Below are 22949 nucleotides of genomic sequence, written 5' to 3'. Positions count from 1 at the left end.
TAGTCAACCATTTCCAGGGTGCACATTCTTAATATTTCTCAAAATTTATATTAGGCTGAAACCTACAAAATTTATTTTTTTAAGATCAAAGAATGTCAAATATTAGCAAGTCACATGGTTTATACTGTTAAAGCAAACTAAATATGGCCTGAGAAAGACTTTGTACTTCTGTATTTGAGACCTTGTGGATGAACCGCAACCTAAATTAATAGGTAGAGAAAATTTTAAACTTAACTTAGGAGTTAGCACTTATAACAATAGCTGGGTCTTGGTAAATCCCAGCAGCCATACTTCAGCCACTCATACACCGCTGAGTGTTCAAACTGTGTTCAAATAAGGCAAATGCCAATCTGTAACCAATCCAGCTGTTTCTGTACCTCACTTCTGATTCCTGTATGTCACGTCACTTTATTTGTCTATAAATTTGTTCTGACCACAAGGCATCCCTGGAGTCTCTCTGAATCTGCTGTGATTCTGGGGGCTGCCCAATTCATGAATCGTTCATTGCTCCATTAAACTCCTTTAAATTAGTTTGGCTGAAATTTTCCTTTTAACAATACCATCTCTCCTGGGAGAGTCAAACTCATATGGCAGGCGAGGATTCAGAGAGATTGTTTTCCAAAAGATGGAAAGTAAAAGTTGCCATTTTCTTAAGGTCTAGGCAGAGAAACTGGTATAGCTGTACTTCTACCATATTCTATCAGTTACACACTGTCATGGAGCAGGCTCTTATGCAATGGAAGAGGACAAAGGTGGCCTCATCTTCCCTCCATGCTCTGTTACAAGTATCAATCTGTCTCTTTTTGCATGCCCTGTCTTTCCTTGGATTTTAGGCTATTTCATTTCCTTGCAATATCAGCTCTCTGTTGGATTCAAGAATAGAGATGATTTTGTAGTATGTTCCACTATTTTTCCCCCAAATTATTAAGGTATTAGTAATGCTCTTTCATGTTCCATATCTTAAGTGGAAGTGGAACTTTCTTGCTATAACTTTTGAATTAGCAATTCTAGACTCTAGACTCCAAAGGAGTCTGTATCTGCAAAAGTTCTGAGGGAAAATAATTGTGAAGTTAAAATTCTAAAAAAGAAAAAATCCTTGTTTAACCAAATTATCATTCTAAAATAACAAAAAATGATATTTTATAATTATAAGAACTAAGGAAATTGTCTTTATATAAATGTCTGGAGAAATAGATTTCTGAGAATATATTTCAGCAAAACAAGGAAAAAATAACACGGGGATATACTGGGACCTAAGTAACAGTGCCTCTTACCCCAGAGATAAGTGACGTGAGGTCCCAGAATCATTTTAAGCAGGCTTAGAAGCCGAATGTATAAAATATATCATGTAAAGTATAACATGACACAGAGGGCAATTAGGGTCATTCTGATTCTTGACCTTGATCTGAGTTTCAATGACGAAAATAGATTGGCCAAAGAATGACATACTAGCCACGCCTTTATTTTCATTACATACACTTTTTACTCCATACTGCACAGATATATACAATTATTTTATCTTCCTAACCAGACAATAAGTTACTTGCCCATCTTCTTATTAACAATAATGTAGATAAAGTATCTTATGAAAGTAGAGAAATGTAGTCAGTTATTTGATAAGTGTGTGAGTTTGTTCATATGGTCTTATAGGAAATAACAAACATAATTTAAATTGGTACAGGTTGTACACAGAACATTTTAAAAAGTTCTACCTAATCTTAAAACCATGGATTTTTACATAATGTTTCTGCATTTTATAATCATTAAAAACAATGGAAATTTTGTTGAGCTTAATATGAATTAAAATTTTTATATTAGGATATCGTAGGTTTTGCCAATAGAATTCTAAAACTTAAATATATCTAATTTGATTACTATGTAGGTTATGCACTGTGACTCATTAGAATATATGATGTGTTGTTTAAAGTCATAATGATCATCGGACGAAATATGGCCATCTTTAAAATTATCTCATAGATCTAAGTAGTGAATAAACTAGACAAGAGTAATGTAAAAATGGTTGACATTATCAATGAAGGGTCAATGGATAACTGTGTGGCTCCGGTTCTGATACTCAGAAGGAAACCACATCACTTAAGTAGTAATATGAGGAAAATGAACCACATTTTTAGGAAACATCACACAAACTGTAAACCAAGAACACTTTACTATTAAACTTTTTTTCAAATATGCCAATGCCATGAAAAAAAAACAAAGAGCTGAGGACCCATTCCAGTTTAAAGGAGACTCAAGAGACATTACGACTGAATCCTCTATGTGATGTAACATAAGCTATCAAAGACATTAACTTGGTCAATTCATAAAACTGAAATCTGGAAGGTAGATCAAATAAAGATTTTCTATCAACATTCTGTTTCCTGAAACGGTAGCTTGTGGTTAACAAAGAGGATGCCCTTGTAGTTAGTACTAAGGGTTGTAGGGTCCGTGTGTCAGTGACTTGCACTTGGCAGCGAGTGCGTGGGCGTACGAGCATGCACACCACACAGTGCACACAGGGGTGATGCAACAGTCAGTACATCCAGGAAAAGGATTTATGGCAGCTCCGAGTGAGTGCGTGGGTGTACAAGCATGCACACCACACAGTGCACACGAGGGTGACGTAACAGTCAGTACATCCAGGAAAAGGATTTAGGGGAGCTCTGAATGTGTGGATGTACAAGCTTGCACACACACAGCGCACACGGAGATGATGCAACAGTCAGTACATCCGGGAAAAGCACTTATGGGAGCTCTGTGTACTATTGTTGCAATTTTTCTGTAAGCTTGAAATTGTCCTCAAATAAAAGTGAAAAAATGTTACCCCAGGAAGGATTGGCACAACATTATTTTAGATGAATACTTCGAAAACTTCCTTTATTTTTTGAAAGTTACTGGAACACGCTGATTACACATTTGGGATTTAACCCCTCTGCCTTAATTATAAACTTAGACGTAAGTGTAAGAACCCAGTTTAAGTTATCTTGAGAAGCACAAAATATGAGTTACTACACAGTTTCCTTTTAAATGGAAATGAAATACATTTCAAGTCATACTAATATATGTTGGTTTTGAACTACTTGTAGCCTTTCCTTAGAAAACTAAAACAAAAACTCTCTTTTAATTTCATGACTCCTTCAACTACGGAAACTATGAAGATTTATGTCTTATGAAGTTTATTTTACACATAAGTTATTAGATTCTTTTAAAATTATTATTATTATTATTTATTTTTAGAGACAAAGTCTCACTCTGTAACCAAGACTGGAGTGCTGTGGCAAAATCATATCTCACTGCAGCTTCAAATTCCTGGGCTCAAGCCACCTTCTTGCCTCAGCCTCCTGAGCTGCTGGGATTACAGGCATGAGCTACCATGCCGAGCATACAAATTATTTGGTTTGATGAAATAATTATTGATAAAATCAACAGAAGTGATCATTATAAGTTAAATATTTACAGTGTGATTTAGAGAACATATCTGTAGAAAGGGTTGAAACAATAAAATATTATTGGCTTGGAATTTGTATAGAATTTTGCCCTTCAATGTAGACTGTCATCTAAACACTCAAATAGAAGACTTTCAAATTTACAAAATGGTGCTTTATTGGCCAGCCTAGATAATTTTTCTTGCTTCCTCAGCCCCCTTTTTACTTACTCCTGAGGGCTTAATATCACAGACAACTGAAATTCATCTGCACTCTACTTACTATGTGTAACCAGCTGTGATTTTATTTTCTGATGCTGCCACATGAAAAAATTTTTTTTTTCCTGAACTATAGGTGTTAATTGGTGTCTTTGTATCTTGCTAATTAAGTTCTAGCAACACCTTCTCCCTCTTCCTCGTTTGCACTTAATGAGCTCACTTGTTGTATTAATTTATTAGATAATTAGATAAAACAAAAAAAGTTGAATTTCTTCAGGAGTGGCTTTGGAAAGTGCCCCTTAAATATTCAAACATGGATAAAAATGTGTACATTATAAGACAAAAAAATCACTTTAAGAAGAAATATACTTAATGTTAGCCTGTAGACTCATACTGACATTTTAAATAATGTGATGATCAGGGCTTATACAAAAAGGAAGAGATTGATTCAAAAGCTCAGGCAATCACAATTATTTTGGTGTAAGCAAAACAGGATCACATATGGTACAACATGATGCTCATACCAGAAACCTTTGCAATATTTAAGCACAACAAACAAATTAGTTAAGCAATGTGCCCCTTGGACTCTAATTACCATTTTTATTTGCATGTTCATTTTTTTCTAAATTTTTTTTAAGCCAGTGGCCAGGCAGTATTAAATTCTTTGCTGTTTATCATGATACCAGAATTTATTTGACAAAGAGTGGAAAAATCATTGACGAACAGTGAAAATGATCATTGTTTAATAGTAGAATTCTGTCATTCATCAGCAGTTAGGGAATTGTGGAAATTGTTTTGAGTGAGAACATCCAGATGTTATTGATTCCAATTTTCTGGTCCAACTCAAACTCATTTGGGCCATTAGCTTTCCAACTTGTCCAATATCATCAGAAAAGGCAATGACATCTCTTACTGCTCTATTTTTGTCTTTGGTTGAGTAATGGATTCCACTTGACTGGCATATATATTCTGGCTGCCCTTTAGGAAATCTAAGCATTTGATGTCAAAAATACACATCTTTTAAAATACTTCTTAATATTGAGGTAAAGCAAACATTCAAAATTCAAAATATCAAGCTGTAAATGTTAATACTAAACAGGAACATATCCAGTCGACATTGAAATTGTATATAATGAACAACAAACAATAAATTAAAGTGGAAAGTCATAATAATATGCAATATTTCAGGTATTCTTTTATAGATGTAATGACAGAAGCTACTACCTTGCCTGCCCCAGTGTTAGTAACATTGAGCTTTCCAGCTAGGATTAGAGCATTTTTATATGAATCCCTAAAAAATGCAATAACTACTCCTCCAGGAGAGGATGCTGTCCCTGCTTCCTGAGGGATAGCACTAATATTTCCAGGTTGTCTGCTTTACATCAAGACTTTGCTTTAGGATGGAAACAGGATTGTAGGGAGCCTGTGAGCTCAACAGTAAGATCAGTTTGTCTCCATTTGATCTTTTGTTGAAATGCATTGGGGTAAAACCTCTTCCCAGTGTCATTAGTAGCTCAGGAATTAGAAAAGATAATTTTTCTCCTACATGTTCAAGAAGAATCAGAACCAGGTAATTGACATAGCCAACTAAACCTCTATAGTTATTGGTTTTGTTCTGCCTCAAATGCTAACTTGAATCCCTTATGACTGTTAAGAGCATAAAGGGGAAGAGAATGCCCAGGGAGGCAATTGGAGAGACAGAGACAGCAGAGCTGTGAGAAGACTGTTTGCAGAAAATATTCTTCCCATGTGTGGACTTGGCCTTTGAAGAAGAGAATTACAACAGGAAATTAGGAATAGGCTGGTGTAGCCTCATAAACAAGTACAAAATTGTGTCAGCACACCAAAATATTTCACTAGACTGCCCTTCCCCTAGGAGGTTCACAGGTGGTATAATAAATGAAATCAGCAATCCTTCTACATGTCTCGCTTATATGGTTATTTTGGCTCAGCCGACCATTAGTTATTTGTAAGCTGGGGCATAAATACAGACACTAGTTGAATATTTATGTACAGCTCCAGAATCCACCTTCACTAACTTGTCTACTTATGGGGAATATAGCTGTGGGGGGAATGGAAAATATTTACTCTGGGAGCCCTTAAATGTAATGCATGAATATGAATGTGCTCTTGGCACGGGAGGTCCTGGAACTCTTGGTAGGTGTTGGGTCCCTACTGACGCTTTATCATTTTCTTTTTTCCTTCAACTGAATATAAAACTGAAAAGCCGCTTTTAACAGTTAGTAAGTGGTGATACTGCCAGACTCATCCTATAAGAAGTTAGCTAAATTTTATCCAGGCATAATATTTTTTATTGGCTTACTTGTAGAGTCCCTCCTCAGAGCCCAACTAAACGTGGTGCTAAACATTCTTTTGCCTTTGTAGAGGAATAACATTCTGAGACTCCTTTGTTTTTTCACCAAACAGTAAAATTAACCAGGTATTGAATTCATACTCTCATTAAAGTCATTGTTACCATTCTTTTACAAAAAAAAAAAATACTCAAGGAGTAAAGAAACATAAAAATTGACACTAAAACAATATCACCTACGTTCATCTTTCTCTGGATGTTAGATTTGGAATGTATGCATAGAAAATGGTCTTAGTGTCGAAGATTTAATGGTGCAAGAGAAAGCATCTCCAAAAGAACATCTCCTTTAATTCTGTCTTCTTATTTATCAAATAATATCTAGCGACCACACTTTTCTTTTGTTCCTTTTGTATAAGAAGGAATTATAGCGGTTTGCCACATTAAAGTACTTTAAAAGTGCTTCCTAAAATTTGGTAGAGAATCTTCTTAAAATTTTACTCCACCCTGCATCTTTCTGGATATCTATCACTCCTGAGATGGTTTTTCCAGGCTTAGGTTAGTTTTCTAAATCTCTCAGCTTTCTTTTTTCTCAAGTGACACAGCAGTTAAATTACATCGTGAGTTTAGCCTGGACTCTCTTGAGTCCCCCAAGAAGGAAAACTGAAATTCTGCAAAATGACCTATATTTAAGGGTGAAGGAATTAAGAGACATCTCAAGCTATCCCCTTATTAGAAGGTAAACTAGGAATCATAAAATAATATATTTGACTGAGTGCTCAGAAATGATTAAATCCAACAGGCTTGCCAAGAGAGTTGTACCGTAGAATTGCCAAGGGAGTTATCGTAAAGCACAGATACTGGGCTCTGCCTTTGACCTTCTGGGTAGATAAATGCCAGTGATTTTGAAAGTAATTCCCTGTGATTCTACTGAATCTCCACTAATCTTGTGTAACCTCTCAATTTTAAAAAGAAGTTTTTTTTTTTTTCAGTTTAAGCCATTTATTCAAAGTCAAACATGCTTTAGTGATGGAGAAGAATCTGCTTTTAAATGTATTAAAACAAACTGATAGGAATCATGTTTCTTATTGTTTTCCTGTATAAAGTTAGACAAATAGGATATTTTTGAAGTTATAAATCATTTAAATACCCTTAAAATGTTTACAATATGGTTTGTTATATTTTTATCTTCTGGGGTAATGTTATTTAAATTAAACTAGGTACTGAGTGCTTGCTGAAACTAACTAGAAATCTTAGGCCTTAAAAAGAGCTATCTCATATTTTTAAAAGAAACATCAATAATTTTTATATATTTTTAAATTTATGAGATGGAAAGTTAGCTTTTACTAATCTTATCAGGCTAAACTGAGTAATAATGAAGAAAATGAAGAGTTTAGAAATATTTCTTTGGAATATCAGTGAAATCTCTAAAAAGAAAAAAAAAACCCTCATCTGTATGTGTGAGCGACATAAAGTCACACTTTGTTGAAATGCAAAATGGCCTTGGAAAATTTCATGGAATGAAACTAAATGGCAGCACATCACTTTTCCAGATGGGGTCTTGCGGTTGTGGCTCAGATCATGGGGGTGACGGCAAACTCTTCCAAAGGAAAAATAGTAGCAATCCAGTCACAAGATAGTACCAAACATAGAATCACAGATGAGTAATTTGTCAGTTTCTTAAAAGAAAGAGTTGTTAGGAATGAGAGTAAGGATGTGCCTCGATTACAATACCCCAGATACGATACTATTCTGAAAATGGTGTGGGGGTTTTGTGAGGGATGCCAACCACAGATTATGCTAGAAATCTGCATCGGGAAGAAATATTATTTTTTGCTACATGTTACAAATATGCCTATAGACTGTGATTCAAATAAATAATGTGTTTAGGCCAGGCGTGGTGGCTCACGCCTGTAATCCCAACATTTTGGGAGGCTAAGCCAGGTGGATAACCTGAGGTCAGGAGTTCGAGACCAGCCTGGCCAACATGATGAAATGCCATCTCTACTAAAAATACAAAATTAGCTGGGTGTGGCGACGGGCACCTGCAATCTCAGCTACTGGGGAAGCTTGAAGCAGGAGAATCGCTGGAACCTGGCAAGTGGAGATTGCAGTGATCTGAGATAGCACCACTACACTCCAGCCTGGGTGACAGGATGAGACTCCATCTCAAAAATAAATAAATAAATAAAAATAATGTTTTTATAATTTTTTTCATAGAAAAATAAACCTGAAGTTAGGCAGTGCAGACCTGAATTTCTCATTCTCAATTCCCATTCATTTTCCTGTGTTTTTGAGGGTTTCTCCTGGAAAGTAAAACAATTCAATGCTTTATCTTCTGCCCTTCAGAAGTCGGGACATCATCACATCATTTTACCTTTAAGATATTGGACTGGATTCATAGAGGAATGAGCCATATACAACATACATAGGAGTATGAAGAAAGGGAGACAGCCTTCAAAGCTAATTTAGTAACTAATATTGTAGTTTAACGTAATGAGAAATAAAACTAGAGGATGGTTGATAGAATGCAGAGGGTACTTTAAATCAGAGAGACAATTTGAAAGAAAGAAATATTTTTATATACCTTGATTTATTAGAGATAGATTAAAAAGTTCGTTTAAAAACGTAATCAAGAACTTACAGTGATAAGTTGTTCTTTTTCAAATATCATGACGATAATGCTGCATAATCACCCATTCAAAAATTTCATGGCTTAGAACAACAAATATTACTCTGGAGCTCTCTGTTCTGTGGTTGGCTGAGTTTTGGCTACTCTTGACTTGGCTGAGCTGGGAGGATGGATCTGCTTCAGGCTGCAAGCTGGCTGAGCTTGGCTTATCACGTTTCATTACGAGGCACAGACTGAAGTGTTTGGAGAAGCCCAGGCAGTGGCATGTTCTTTAAAGGCACTGAGAGGAGCTTATGAATGAATGAAGCTTAACTACATAAGCACACTTGATGAAGTCAAAATGCAAGGACTGGGAAGTACATGCCACCAACCATCAAGCCATGGTAAAGCTGTCGATGTACTACTACGGGGGAGTGGAGTGCTGGTACGAATCATTCAGTCTTTCACAAAACACTGGCAAAATGCAGGTTATTCAGACAGAATCGTTAAATACAAAAACCTACTTAAAACTTAAGGGTGTATTAGCTATCTGTCTCCAAATGTACTTTTTGAATTTAAGTTATAAGGACTTTCACTGCAGAAAGTATGCAATAATGAAGAAGATAATTGCTTTGGTCATTGGAAAAGTGTTTTTCAGGTAGAAGTGAATGCAGAAACAACCATTTCAAGCAAAACCAATGACTTCTAGGGTAGGCTGGAAAGAGAATTCTCAATAGAAAAGAAAGAGCACTTGGAATTGAGATGGAGACGCTAAACTGAGCTACTCCTGTTGGGGCTTTGCTGATCCTTCATGGAATACACTCATTAATTATCACAGAAGCCACCTATGTACTCTGCATTCATTGGGATTTGATGTATAATTGGTTCTTAACTTCTCTATGTTTAGCATTTTGCTTAGAAGTTAGCACTTATCTTCAGGTATTATAAGGCTTTTTAAATGACATTTTCCCCTCTAGAGGAAGTATGCCTTTGTTTGTTTATTTGTTTGTTTTGTCTTGTTTCTTAGAGACAGGGTCTTGCTCTGTTGCCCAGGCTGGAGTGCAGTGGCTTCATCATAGCTCACTGTAGCCTTGAACTCCTGGACTCAAGCCATCCTTCTGTCTCAGTCTCCCAAGTAGCTGGGGCTACATGCTTGGCTAATTTTTTATTTTATTTTATTTTTTTAGACATGGGGTCTGGCTATGTTGCCAAGGCTGATCTCAAACTCCTGGCTTCAAACTCCTGGACTCAAGTAATCCTCCCACCTGAAGGTGGGAGGCCAGCACCTTGACCTTTCAAAGTGCTGAGATTACAAGCATGAGCCGCTGGTTACAAGACATGGCCAGAAGTATGGGGTTTTCTATGCTTTCACATATAATACATATTTAGGTTTTCTCGATGATGAAATTATGTTTGGGTTACTTTTCGTAAACCGTATGTGCTTTGAATTAATAAAAAAGTTGTGATTCATTTATTTTCAACGGCTACTTCCCTTCTCTTTTGGAGGTGCTCCATTAAAAGATTCCCTTTATGTTGTGTCACGGAGTCTGAATTGACACAAAAGCATTTCCAGGCATTATTCTTGTTCCCGGTTGGCTGACATAGAGCCCCACTCACTGATGGCACTGGGGAAGGACAGAGCCTGTTGGACAAACCAACCCTAGGCATTAGTATCAAATGGACAAAAGGATCCTAAGACGTTTAGACAACTGTTGACTTTTATGAAACTGAGACAAAAATGGTAAGAAATTTAGATAAATATTTCCTTTTGTAAAAATGACATGAATTGTAAGTTTCCTACACTGTAAATTAGAAAATTTAAATTATATAAAACTATATAAAATTATAATTTTTTTCTTAATATTGGCATTTTTATGTGTACTAAGGTATTTACCTCACTTTTAGAATCTCGAATTCTATTGGGAGTGTATTATTTTCAACTCATAAATCACCTTTTAAACATTTGATTCTTATAACTTTTCCTTCTCAGGAAAACTGAACCTATATTTATAGAATATGGATGCTCCAGCAGCTGGTTCAAAAATGATTCCGTAGTAATAATCACATCAATTATATGGTTAAAATGTGAAGCCTGAGTCACCGAAAAGTTAGGTCATTTAATTTGTTCAATGCAGTTTCTAAAGTTTTCAAGAAGTGTATTAGATTTAAAAGAGACTTGAAAGGGAATCTGATACAATGTCATTACAACTGAGAATTTTCTCACCAGAATTCTTGAAAGTACTGAAGGATGCAACCCCAGTGACATTCTCATTACACATGTAGATCAGAAACTAAGAAGTCTATGAGTAACGTTTGGAAAGAACAATGTTTAAATATGAAAAATGATATGACTCATGATTGAAAAAGAAAGTCATGTAAATTGGAAGTGCAAAAACTTTACAGGAGAAATCTATGAGACCAAAAATAGGTAGTAAAATAAAAATGAAAGTAAATATGGTTGCCTAAAACACATTAACAAATGAAACAAATAGATAAAACCAATGAGAATGGGCAGCACTAAGAGTAACAGAGAAGTTTGACCCAGGCAATTTTGATGAATTACTTGGGAAATCTGGTAATAATCAGGTAATATGGGAGCAGCATGATTAGTTAATAACTCCACTTTAAAAAATTCACTGAATTACACAGAAAAGGACAAGAGTATATATGGAAGACATGCACAGCTTCTATATTAATGTGACACTGCTCTGAGTAATTAAACACCGTTTCCAGGAAAGATTTGTTCAGTTGTTCCTAGAGGGTGTGGATACATCCAGGACATTCAGCTTCATGACTTCTCATTTGTTTTAGTTTTTATCTTTTAAATTGGGGGAAAATGATGTGTTATTCACTGATCTTTTCTTCTGAGATGCCAATCTAAATCTGTTATCTTATTAAACAATAAGCAGATTTTGTTCTGATTTAGGCAATTACCATGGTTAGTAAACAAGAAAATTACCCTAACAATGGAATTAGGTTTTGTGGACATGATCAGGTCATCTTTTTGAGGTATCTGCCTTTTCCTGCATTCATAATAACCACTATTACTCTGATTACTTTTATACTGTCCCCATAAGTAGTGGAGTTCTCACTTACGCAATGAAAACCAGAATTCAGAGGAAATGTAACCTTCTGAATTCTTACTGTGCAAATTTCCTCTTCATTCAGTGCCATGCTCACCTGGAAGAAATAATTTGTCAAATATTCTTGCCAACCAAACAGCAGTCATATTCCTTCAGAGAATTTTCACACTAAAAACAACTATTAGTTTTACGCTGACAGCACAAGTCAATCCTAATGTCTTTGGATCATGAATTTATCTACAGAGTTCAGAAGAAACAAGACAAACATTTTTGCCAGTGTCATCCATCAATCAAGTGGCAAAGCAGATGTGTGGATTTCAATGCAGATAGTTTCTGTCCAGCTGTCTGCTCTCCATCTTGGATGTTGGTTTTGTTGTAGGGCTGGCTCTCCTCATAAACTTGAGATGGTCGCTAGCACCTTGTAAGGGTATGCAGTTCTTCCTTGGCATCCACTGAAAAAAGAGTGGATATCTTTTTCTTAGGAAATTCATAGTTGGGTATTAAGTCGCATGTGCATTCTTAAACAATCACTGTTGCCAACAGAAAACAATATATTAACTGGCTCACCTAGGATCCTATACTTGTAGACAGTTTCAGCCAAATACAAAGATCTTAAGAAAGGGAGGATTGGTTCCCCTACCTCAAGAAAAATTAAATCAATGTTGATGCAAGAGTGGGAATGCATGTTGAGAGGCAAACAGTAAACACAACAAAATGATAAATCAGATCTGCTGGCCCTCAATATTTTCTTTTCTTTGCCATATCAGAAAATCTTCTATGATTCAGAGCTCACTCATTAAATGCATTGCCCTTGGATAAAAGCCATTGGTAAAATAACCAACAAGTCATCCTCCTTTGAACCTTTAGCCATATTCATGTCTACCTACATTATGTATATTTCTTTGCTTCCCACATTCCATCAGAGTAAAATACTTCACGAGAGCCAGCCATGTTCTAGGACATATGGACATGAACAGATTTATAGGATGTGGTTTTCTCATCCCAACTCTTGAAGGATGAATGGGGATCATCCATGCAGATGATGGGGAAAGTCTTCAAAGAGAAGTGAAGATCAATTTTAACAAGACGATAACTAAAACAGCATAGATGTTCAGAGAACTGCAAGAAGCCTCATTGCTTAACTCAAAAGTATGAGAGAGAAGAGGCAATGATTGGTAGAAATTAGATCTTCAAGGATCTTGTATTAGCACAGAAAAAGCTGAAGATGTATTTTATCAAGAATAGCAAACCAACAAAATAATTTTCATAGGTGAGCAGCATTTTTACCTTTACTTATATGAGAATTCCTTCTGGCAAGAGTGTGGCATATCACTTGGGAACAGGAAGAATATATTATTGCCTTTAGTGAGGCAATGCTGAGGCTATTATATTATTGCCTTTAGTGAGGCAATGCTTAGGCTATTACCAAAGTCCAGGCTAGAAATGAAACCCAAATGAAGAAGGCAGAAGTAGGTTTCTTGAGGTGAAAACAGAGTCAGGTCCTCCTTAATACATAGGCTCTTACGAATGGGAGATAATTAAATTTAGTGGATGGGGAAATGAGAAGTGGGGGAGCATGACCTGGTTTTCTGACTTAGTGTCATAGTGTGTGGAAATGCATGAAGAGAAACAGAAATCGTACCTGAAGGAAAATGCTTGTAGAAGAAAAGAGTCATTTTAAATATGATAAATTTGATGTGTACGAGACATTTCGGTGGGCAGGTCTAACAGGTAACTTACAATACATGTGTGCAGAGCCCTGTGGAAGAATCTAGGCACTCATTGTCTGCTCCAGGGTCATCAGTATGCACGTGGCAGTCAAAACAATAAGAGTGGCTGAGATCATCCAGGGAGAGTGTTTTGAATGAGAAGTAAGCAAATAGAAGACATTTGGATGCTGCCCAATATTTAATGAATGAATTAAAGATACAGAGCCTGTCAAGGAGCTGAAGAATGAAAGGTCAGAGAAATAGGAGCATATTTGAGGAGAAGAGAGTGATCAGCAGTAAAATTGAATGAACAGACACCAAGAAAGCCAAAGCCAGCCATGTAGAAGAGCTTCAAATTAGAAATTTTTTAAGAGGCATTCTTAAATGAAGACTGTCCTTTATTTTGTTTTGAAAGATGATTTATTGATTCTTTAATCACTCAATATTGCAACTGGGATTTCTTCAGAGGTCTCCAAGTCTCCTCTATTTTCACAGATCAAAATTCTCAGGTGCAGAGTATGTCAGGACCTATTCAAGGTTACACATTTGGCTGACAACTGTGTCAAGACTAAAATTTCATGATCGTTATTTCAGTTCATCTGAAATAAATATCCTCCAAACATAAACCATAAACTTTATGTTTTAAGAGCACATACACCTCTTTACATGAAGTCCTCCAGCTTTGCAACTCCTCCATTCTTATCAGGTATCACTTCTTCAGACATCCCTCTCTTCAGTCATTCCTCTCTTTTCTTCTCAGCCTGTATATCATAAATACCTATCATTTCTCTCTTGTTGTATAATTGACTCCATCATCTTTTGTTCTTCATTTCTACCTGGCCCTAAAACCTACACATCAGATCAATCCTATGTTCTCTCTTTTTAGGCTCCATCCTTGTATTGAACACAATGCTGTAATTATGTGAATTGGTCTAATTCGAATTCTTGCCATCTAAATCCTTTCTGAGCCCACAGTGCTGTAGAGAAAATATGTTTCTATTCTGGGTCAGCATTTGACCTGCTTTTTCTGTAGGGTTATACATTCCCTGATTATTAAAAGTTTATTTCCAAACTCTCCTTTCCTGTGTATTCAGAATATACCTCACATGCTACTTCACAGAGACAGTCCATACTATCAGCTAGTAGGGCATACAACTGTGGCCCTGTCATGCCTAAATCATATCAATTTACATCCTCCCTTCTCCTTACACTTTATTCCCCTTTTCTTTGTACAATGTCAATCTGTTTCAACCTTGGCTACTGCTTCAGACATCTTACATTGTCAGTCATTATCCTTCTCTTGTGGATTTCCAACATCTTACCTCTGCCAAATCTTTTCCCTTCATCAGTAACCATAATCAGACTGTATTTTTAAATGATGTAAATTTCTATAATTTTATGTTAGCTCTGGCTTATCCCTCTTTCTTCCTACTCCTCCTCATATAGTTGTGTATTTAGGTCACAAGCACACTCTTAAACAATAACTGTTGCCAGCAGAAAACAATATATTAACAGGCAATTATCAAGTATGAACTCCGAATTTCCAACAGAATATCCTTGATACTCTGTGTATGTGTGCTTGTGTGTGCGTGCGTCTCTGTGTGTGTGTGTGTGTGTGTGTGTGTGTGTGTCAAGACAAGTTTATGACAAGAAGGAGAGACTCACAGAAGGTCATCAAAAGTTAGAAATTAAAATGAGAATACGCGTGAAAGTAATTTTCTAGCCTGCACCTGCCAAAGTGTTTTCTCATAGTTCATGTGAAGAAATACCAACAGGCTGTTGTCGTTAGTCCACTACACAGTGTTCACCTTTAATGTAGGTGGCATGGGCCTAAATAAGGATGAAAACTGATATTAACAGAGTGTTATACAGCAGGTGCTGTACTAAGGGCTTTATGAGGAAGGGTTAAGTTAGTCATATAATAATATACTTAAAGCTTTAATTTCATGGTGGGATAGTTCACTCTCATGCCATCATAATTGTTGTACAATCCTGAATTAAAGAACTTTTCAAGATGTTATTAATGAAAAATCTTTACTGAGTGAATTCTATCTGACCCTCCCAGTCAAAAGGCTTCTACTCAAATTTGGCTAAACCCTATTAGTGATGTGGGTTTCTGACTGCTGCCGTAACATTTATTTGGAGATAAGATGTGCTATATATTACAGATGGACTTTGGGAAGTGACTGAGGGTGACAGAAATTAATTAACAACAAGCCTCCAAATGAAATTTTTATGCTGGAGAGTAAGAAATACAAATTTCTGAAACACAGTGGTACGAAATAATGCAGTATCAATGGTTAAGGAAGCTTCCTAGGTTTTGAAGTTCTATATTAAAAGATACATATGTAACAAACCTGCACGTTGCGCACATGTACCCTAAAACTTAAAGTATAACAATAATAAAACTAAAAAAAAGCAAAAAAAACTTTGATAAGGGAGTACATCTTATTAATGATTTCACAATGATGTCTAATATAATTTAGTGTCTTGGTAATTTAGGTAATGAATAAATATGGGATTTCTTTTCAAAAAAAATAAGTAATTTTTAATGAAAATAATATGCAGAAATAAATACTGGGTAAAGTTTAATAATTAACAAATATTCCAGGAGGCCAGTAGTATGCGTTGGTCAGAATGAAACTTTCACAGAGGGGAGAGTGAAAGTGAAGCAGATAAAGTAATGAAATAATTGATATCAGTGTCTCTAAAGTAAGACCGAGGAATTTGAATTTTGTAGGCAGTGAGGAGCCTCTGAAATCCTGAGAATGGATTCAACATAAGCAAAATCGTATTTTGGAAGCAGCCAGCTGGCATGCATGGGTGGTTGGCGAGAAGTCTCCAGTGAGCAGGTCGTTGCAGGTGTTTGTCTCATGTACCAGTTTAATGTGCCGGCAGGGGGGTTGCTGTGAGGGAATTTAAGAAGCCTGAATCAGCAGTTCTTAGCAACTACATGAGGGGTTAAGACATGTAAAAGAAAGTCAACTGTGACTCCAAGAGTTCCCTGAATAAGTTATATCTTATTCCAACGCTATTTTGAATATTTCCAGGGTATATATTCTGAATATATTCTTGATATATTCAAGATTCAACCTCAATAAGTTACATAGACCTGATGACATTCAGTATTTGAGGTAAGATAACAATGTAACTGAATTCTCCTGTAAAGAGCAAAAATATGTTTTAATTATTTTACAAGTACTCAACATATTAAGGAACTTATCTAGAGTTTTCTGGAAACTCAAGTCATGGCTGTTGTTGATTTTATTAATTAGGAAGTTTACATGAACCAATATAGAACTACACTGCTTTATATGTATAATAGGTCCTATTTTTGAAATGGCTGATACAGCTTTTTAAGTGGTTTTTAAATTGAGACAACTTGACATCTAGCTTTTAATATTTAAAGGAATGAATTAGGATAGCTATTCAGGTCATTTGAATATTTTGTGCAAATTCTCACACTCATTATGTCATGTCTACATTCTTGCTGTTTCATATAACTCAACCCTCCTTTTGAATATCATGATTTAAGCACTCATAAAATATTACTAAAGAAGCCTTGAGGCTCTAAGTAACGCAATAATTAGCCCTCCTCTAATAGCTCAATAGAATACATAAATAATTTTCTCCCATTATTTCCTCCCCAGATATTGAAACCTCAATCCAAGTTTTAAAAACTGACCTATACTAGGTACTAGAGATCTCTATTGGAGATGCTAATAGATTGCAAACTGCATCTAGAAAACATTAAACCAGTATTCTAAATGGTTTGAGAGTCTTACTTTTATTCTGGGTCAGCCAACTTTAGATTCTTTTGTGAATGCATCTTTTATCTGCACTTCTGCTCTCCAAATAATCCCCTGTAACAGTTATTTTTTTTTAATCTTTCACACTTTTATTCTACATCTAAAACCTTGACAGGATTTGTTAATTTATCTTAAAAATTCTCATTTGTAATATTTATCAAAATAAATTAGTTTTGAGTAACTATATCTTGATGTTTTTTAATACAGGTTTCTAACATGAGACTGAAATCTAAAATATTATTATCATCATCCAAAATAATCTGAAAAACTAAAATACAATATATACACACATATAGTTACAGTGAATAAAATCTAGTATTTGATAGCATAACAGGTGACAACAGTTGACAGTAATATATTGTACATTTTAATAGAACTGAAAGAGTATAATTGGATTGTTTGTAACACAAAGCAAAAATACATGTTTGTGATGTTTGTGATGATGGATATATGCCCCCATACAAAGTGCTGTACCTCATGCCTGTTATCCCAGCATTTTCGGAGGCCGAGGACGGTGGATCAATTGAGGTCAGGAGCTCGAGACCAGTTTGGCCAACATGGTGAAACCCGTCTGTACTAAAAATACAAAAATTAGCAGGGCATGGTGGCAGGCACCTGTAATCCCAGCTATTCGGGAGGCTGAGGCAGGAGAATCACTTGAACCCAGGAGGTAGAGATTGCAGTAGGTGGATATTGAGCCACTGCACTCCAGCCTGGGCGACAGAGCGGGACTCCACCTTAAAAATATATGTATACAAATATATATACATATATATTATACACACATATAAATGTATGTATGTATTTATACATATAAATACATATATTTACACACACAGAGGGTCATTATGTAACAATATGTCTTCAAACTGAATAATTTTAGTCATCTTGTCATATAAAGCCTCTAACACCACAGATTTAAAATTTCTTCCTGGGAAGTAAATATTAATTAAGGAAATCCCAACTTGTTTTACAAATCAAAACCCACGTTCTCCATAAATTAACATCATAAAACATTTTTTGTTCATGTCAAGCGGTCAGGTGTCTTTGGGGAGTTTAGAATTACCTGATATCTCTGTTAGTTTATATCAACTCCATAAGGAAATCCCACTGCATTACTTGGTGTGTGTTTCTGTAGGCCTCTTTAGTGTAAAATTTAAAAGAAGGGGGAAGTTTAAGTAATATCAGGATTAATGAAATAATGTTCAAGTAAAATATATTTCCATGGGTTTACACAAAGTATCTTCATCTGTCAGTGACTCTTAACAGCAGATGCGTATTTCACTCCCATGAAAAGTTCTCCACTGGTCCACTGACTGTGATCTTTGTGTCTTTTACCCTTTTGGATCCAGGTGGAAGGAGTCCCCTCTTTGTGACACTGAAGTTTCCCTAGAAAAAAAGTAGGAGTCATATGATGGTTCTTAAAGTAATAGACCTCCTTTCTGCTCACATTTCCTTGGCCAATGCAGGTCACATGGTCAAGCCTGAAGTCATCAGGGTGGGAGGTGTGATCTTCCTATAGGACAGGGGAGCAAATACTTTCAATCTGTCATAAAACCTGAATGAAATAGTAAGATATCTGTTAAATCTATGTTTCTTAAACACACATGACTGTCTATACAAGGGTTCCTTTGTGCATTATTTGTAATGTTAATACATAAAACATGAAGGAGAGTGTGTCTCATTCTCATGATCAAATTTTACCTGTTATCTTTTCTCTATTATCAAAATGCCGGTAGTCTTCTAATGATCTTTATTTGTTTATTTATTTTTTAGTTATTGAATAATGATAATGGTGTCTATTTCAGATCTACAACTTTCTGAGTTTTAAAGTCATGGAGGAAAAACTATAATGAAATAAAATATAATTTTATCTAAAAATAAATAAATTTGGTGTTAAATCCAAGCATATTGTTCTTAACAGGTAATACTTTTATTGATTTGGGTGTTTTAGGAGTTTTAGGAGCATAGAAATATATCATACCTGTGTTTACTTTATTAAAGAATCTTTTGTTAGAACTTCCCAGACAGCATTTTTGGAGATGGTAACCTGAGATCATGGTGTCATGGTGTCCTTACTAATCACTTTTAATAGGATATTTAAACCCCCTTTCCAGAAAGAAAACAAGGAGCTTCCAACTTCCCATGTACCCCATCACAAATCATCCTTCCTCTGGACTGTAGTAACACATCTACCCCGTCCAACACATCTACCCCGTCCAACACATCTACTCCATCCTCTGAGGTCATTGTGTTAATAATGTAACCACTTCTCTCATTTTTCTGCAGTTTTTCTCCATTCCTGTAAGTGTGGTGTATTAGTCCTTTCTCATACTGTTATAAATTAATACCTGAAACTGGGTAATTCATAAAGAAAGGAAGTTTAATTGGCTTACGTTTCTGCAGGCTGTACAGGAAGCATGGTTGGGGTGGCCTCAGGAAACTTATGATCATGGCAGAAGGTGAAGGGAAAGCAGACATGTCTTACATAGTGGGAGCACGAAGGGTGCGTGAGGTGCCACACACATTTAAACAACCAGGTCTCCTGAGAACTCTATCATAAGACAACACTAAGGGGATGGTGCTAAACCATTAGAAACCACCCCCATGATCGAATCACCTCCCACCAGGCCTCATCTCCAACACTGGGGATTACAATTCAACGTGAGATCTGTCCCTACACAGAGCCAAACCATATCATATGTCAATGTTGTTCTCTCCCTGAAAACAAGAACAAGGCTGGGCATGGTGGCTCATGCCTGTAATCCCAGCACTTTGGGAGGCCAAGGCAGGTGGATCAGGAGGTCAGGAGTTCAAGATCAGCCTGATCAACATGGTGAAACCCCGTCTCTACTAAAAATACAAAATTAGCCAGGCATGGTGGCGCGTACCTGTAATCCCAGCTACTCAGGAGGCTGAGGGAAGAGAATCACTTGAACCTGAGAGGCAGAGATTGCAGTGAGCTGAGATCACACTACTGCATTCCAGCCTAGGTGGCAGAGTGAGACTCTGTCTTAAAAAAAAAAAAAAAAAAAAAGAGCAAAACCTTCCCCTGATGCTCTATATCCATACATGTTTTTGGCTCTGTGGACCATATGGACTCTATCACAATTACTCAACTATGTGATTGCAATGAAAACAGCTATGACAATATAAAAATGAGTGGGCATAACTTTTTTCAATAAAACTTTATTCACAGAAACAGGTGGCCCAATGGTGGCCGGTAGATTGCTGACTCCTCTGCTATAGTCTTTCTGTTAACCTACCCCTTACTGTTTCTTCAAACAATCTGCTTTTAAAAAGTTTCTATTTCTCATGGTTTCCAGATTCTTACCTCTGTTTCATGCTTGAAAACTCTGCAATTTGACCTTTATACCCAAAGTTTTCTGAGAGCTTGGGGCAAGAGTGGCTTTCTGACTGAGTCTGAAGCATTATCTGTGAATTATCTTGGGAGTACATTTCCGCTTGGCTCTCCTCACTTTAGACTTCTTACCCCATGGAAACTCTCCTCTGTTCTGTGAAACTATCCACCCTTGGTTCTCCTCCAGCATGTGATGTTTCTTCTCAGCATCTTCATTATTAAGAATGCCTTTAACTGTAGGAGATTCAAAAACGCAACAATAACCAAAATAAACAAGAATCTTTTTCAGATTTCAAACCTGACATCTGGAGTTAAGGAGTTCAAGGTTGGTGCAGCCCTTTGGCAATGTGGCCAGAGGTCTAAGCATTTTCCTATTTCTGCTCCGTCTTCCATATCATTTTGGCTTTTGTTCTCATGTTTGTTGCCTTATGGGAACCTCAGGTTTGAAATGCCATGGACAATGCTTGTGTGTCTAAGACAAAAAAAAAGGACAAAATTAGTTTGTTTTTAAAATTCTTTATTCAATGAATCAGAAAGGAAAAGTGTCCCTAAGACCCTGGCAGCCATGTCTCCTTAGGTATCCTTGGCCTGAATTATGCCAGACCTGAACTTTGTCAGTTCAGTGCATGAGAGAAGCTGGGAAGGTTCATATTTCTAGCCAGGGGCACTGCCTGCTTCTCCAAATTCGGTTTTCATTAGGGAGAAAGATGAGTTAAATGGATATTGGCTAAACAATTAACATGTCTCCCAGAGTGACCTGTGCAGGATATTTCTCCTCCCATAACTCGGTGTTAGTGTTCTAGGAATTTATCTTTCGACTTCTTTTTCTGTTAAACTGCATGCAATTCCTGAGCAGTCTCATTCACTATCTTAGCATGACACATAAGGTGCTGATGCTCAAATTTTTCTAACTCAGATTTTAGTATCCTATATCCATCTCCTAAGGGGTTTCACCTTCTGGTTTCCCCACGTCTATTTCAAATAAAAGATAGTCTGAAAGTAATGCTGTTTCTTTAACCGGCTATTTCTCATACATCTCTACCTTGATTGTAACTATAAAAATGATAATCAAGAAACTGAAACTCAACTTCTCCTCTCACTCCTTCAACTGCTATACCCAATCAACTGCCAAGTGCCATTGACAAAGTTTCTTAACATCTCTTGAGGCTATTAACGTATTTTCATACCCACTGTCATTCTCATGACTAGTTTCTTGGTTAAAACCTGTATTATTTCTCACTCTGTCTATTGAAGATTACATTCTCACCTGGTTATTCTGCTTCCCATTAATACTGCTATCAGAACACTCTCTCTGAAATAGAAACCATTTTTCTAGGTTAAAGCCCTTCAACGGCTTGTCATAATTAACAGCAGGTAACTCATACAGTCCCTAAACAATCTTATTTATCCCAGGGTATTGCTGAGGACTTCTAAATCTTTCACTCAGTTCAGACTCACTCTTACAGCTTTATTTGGTTTACAAAGGATATTTACCTGATATCTACCAGGTATCTCAAGCTGCAAGACTGAAATCATTACCTTCAAATAACCTCCATATCTATACTCTGTCCTTCATGTTCCCTTGTTTAGAAGATGTTTTGTCAACAACTCCATTCCTTCTAGAAGTTTTGTAGTAGTCATCCCTGATTTTCTTTCCCCTCTGCTTCATCACTAACCAGCCTCCTTTTTTCTGATCAGCCACAACATCCTATTGCTTCAATTCTCTTAATGCCTCTCAAATATACGCACTCCGCTCTAGTGTGGTGATTACAGCCTTACTTCAGGCTACTGTAATTACTTGCCTAAAATATGACCAGATTCTTTTAATCTTTTCCATCTGTTCATTAAAAAAATTTATTCTAGGGGTTTTATTTTCTACAATGGAGCTACGATTATATTATTCACTTCTTCAGATAATTCAGTGTCTTACCATTACCCTCTAAATGAAGTCCAAACTTCTTACCATAGTTTAGAAAGCTTTTCCAGAGCTGGACACATCTATCATAGATAATGCTGCAGGCGGGTTGTATCTGTGACCCTGCCATCACCTCCCTCTTTGTACTTACCACACTGAGGATGCTGGGCACTGCATGGCTTCCCCTATTACCATCATCATGGTCCTCACTGTAACTGTAATTGGAAGATTACATGTCCTAATCCTCCACCCTTTCATCACATCACGGGCCTTCTGATCTCAACCATGATGTTCTTCCTATGCCTGGCTCTGTGTTTGGCAAATGGTAATGGCCAGTTTGTGCCCTTCCATGCATGGATGACTGATTGGGATGTCACCTTTGCTCCTATCTCTCATCCCATCATCCCCCATCGCTGCACTTGACTCACTAGCGTTTTCTCTTCCCTAAACAGCAGATTCGGTTTGGGTCTTGAGGCCTTTGCACTTTGTCTTCTCTCTGTGTGCAAGCCTCTG

The sequence above is a fragment of the Pan paniscus genome, chromosome 14 (genome assembly GCF_029289425.2).
Source record: "Pan paniscus chromosome 14, NHGRI_mPanPan1-v2.0_pri, whole genome shotgun sequence".
Lineage (NCBI taxonomy): Eukaryota > Metazoa > Chordata > Mammalia > Primates > Hominidae > Pan > Pan paniscus.
This window is presented reverse-complemented; position numbering follows the sequence as displayed.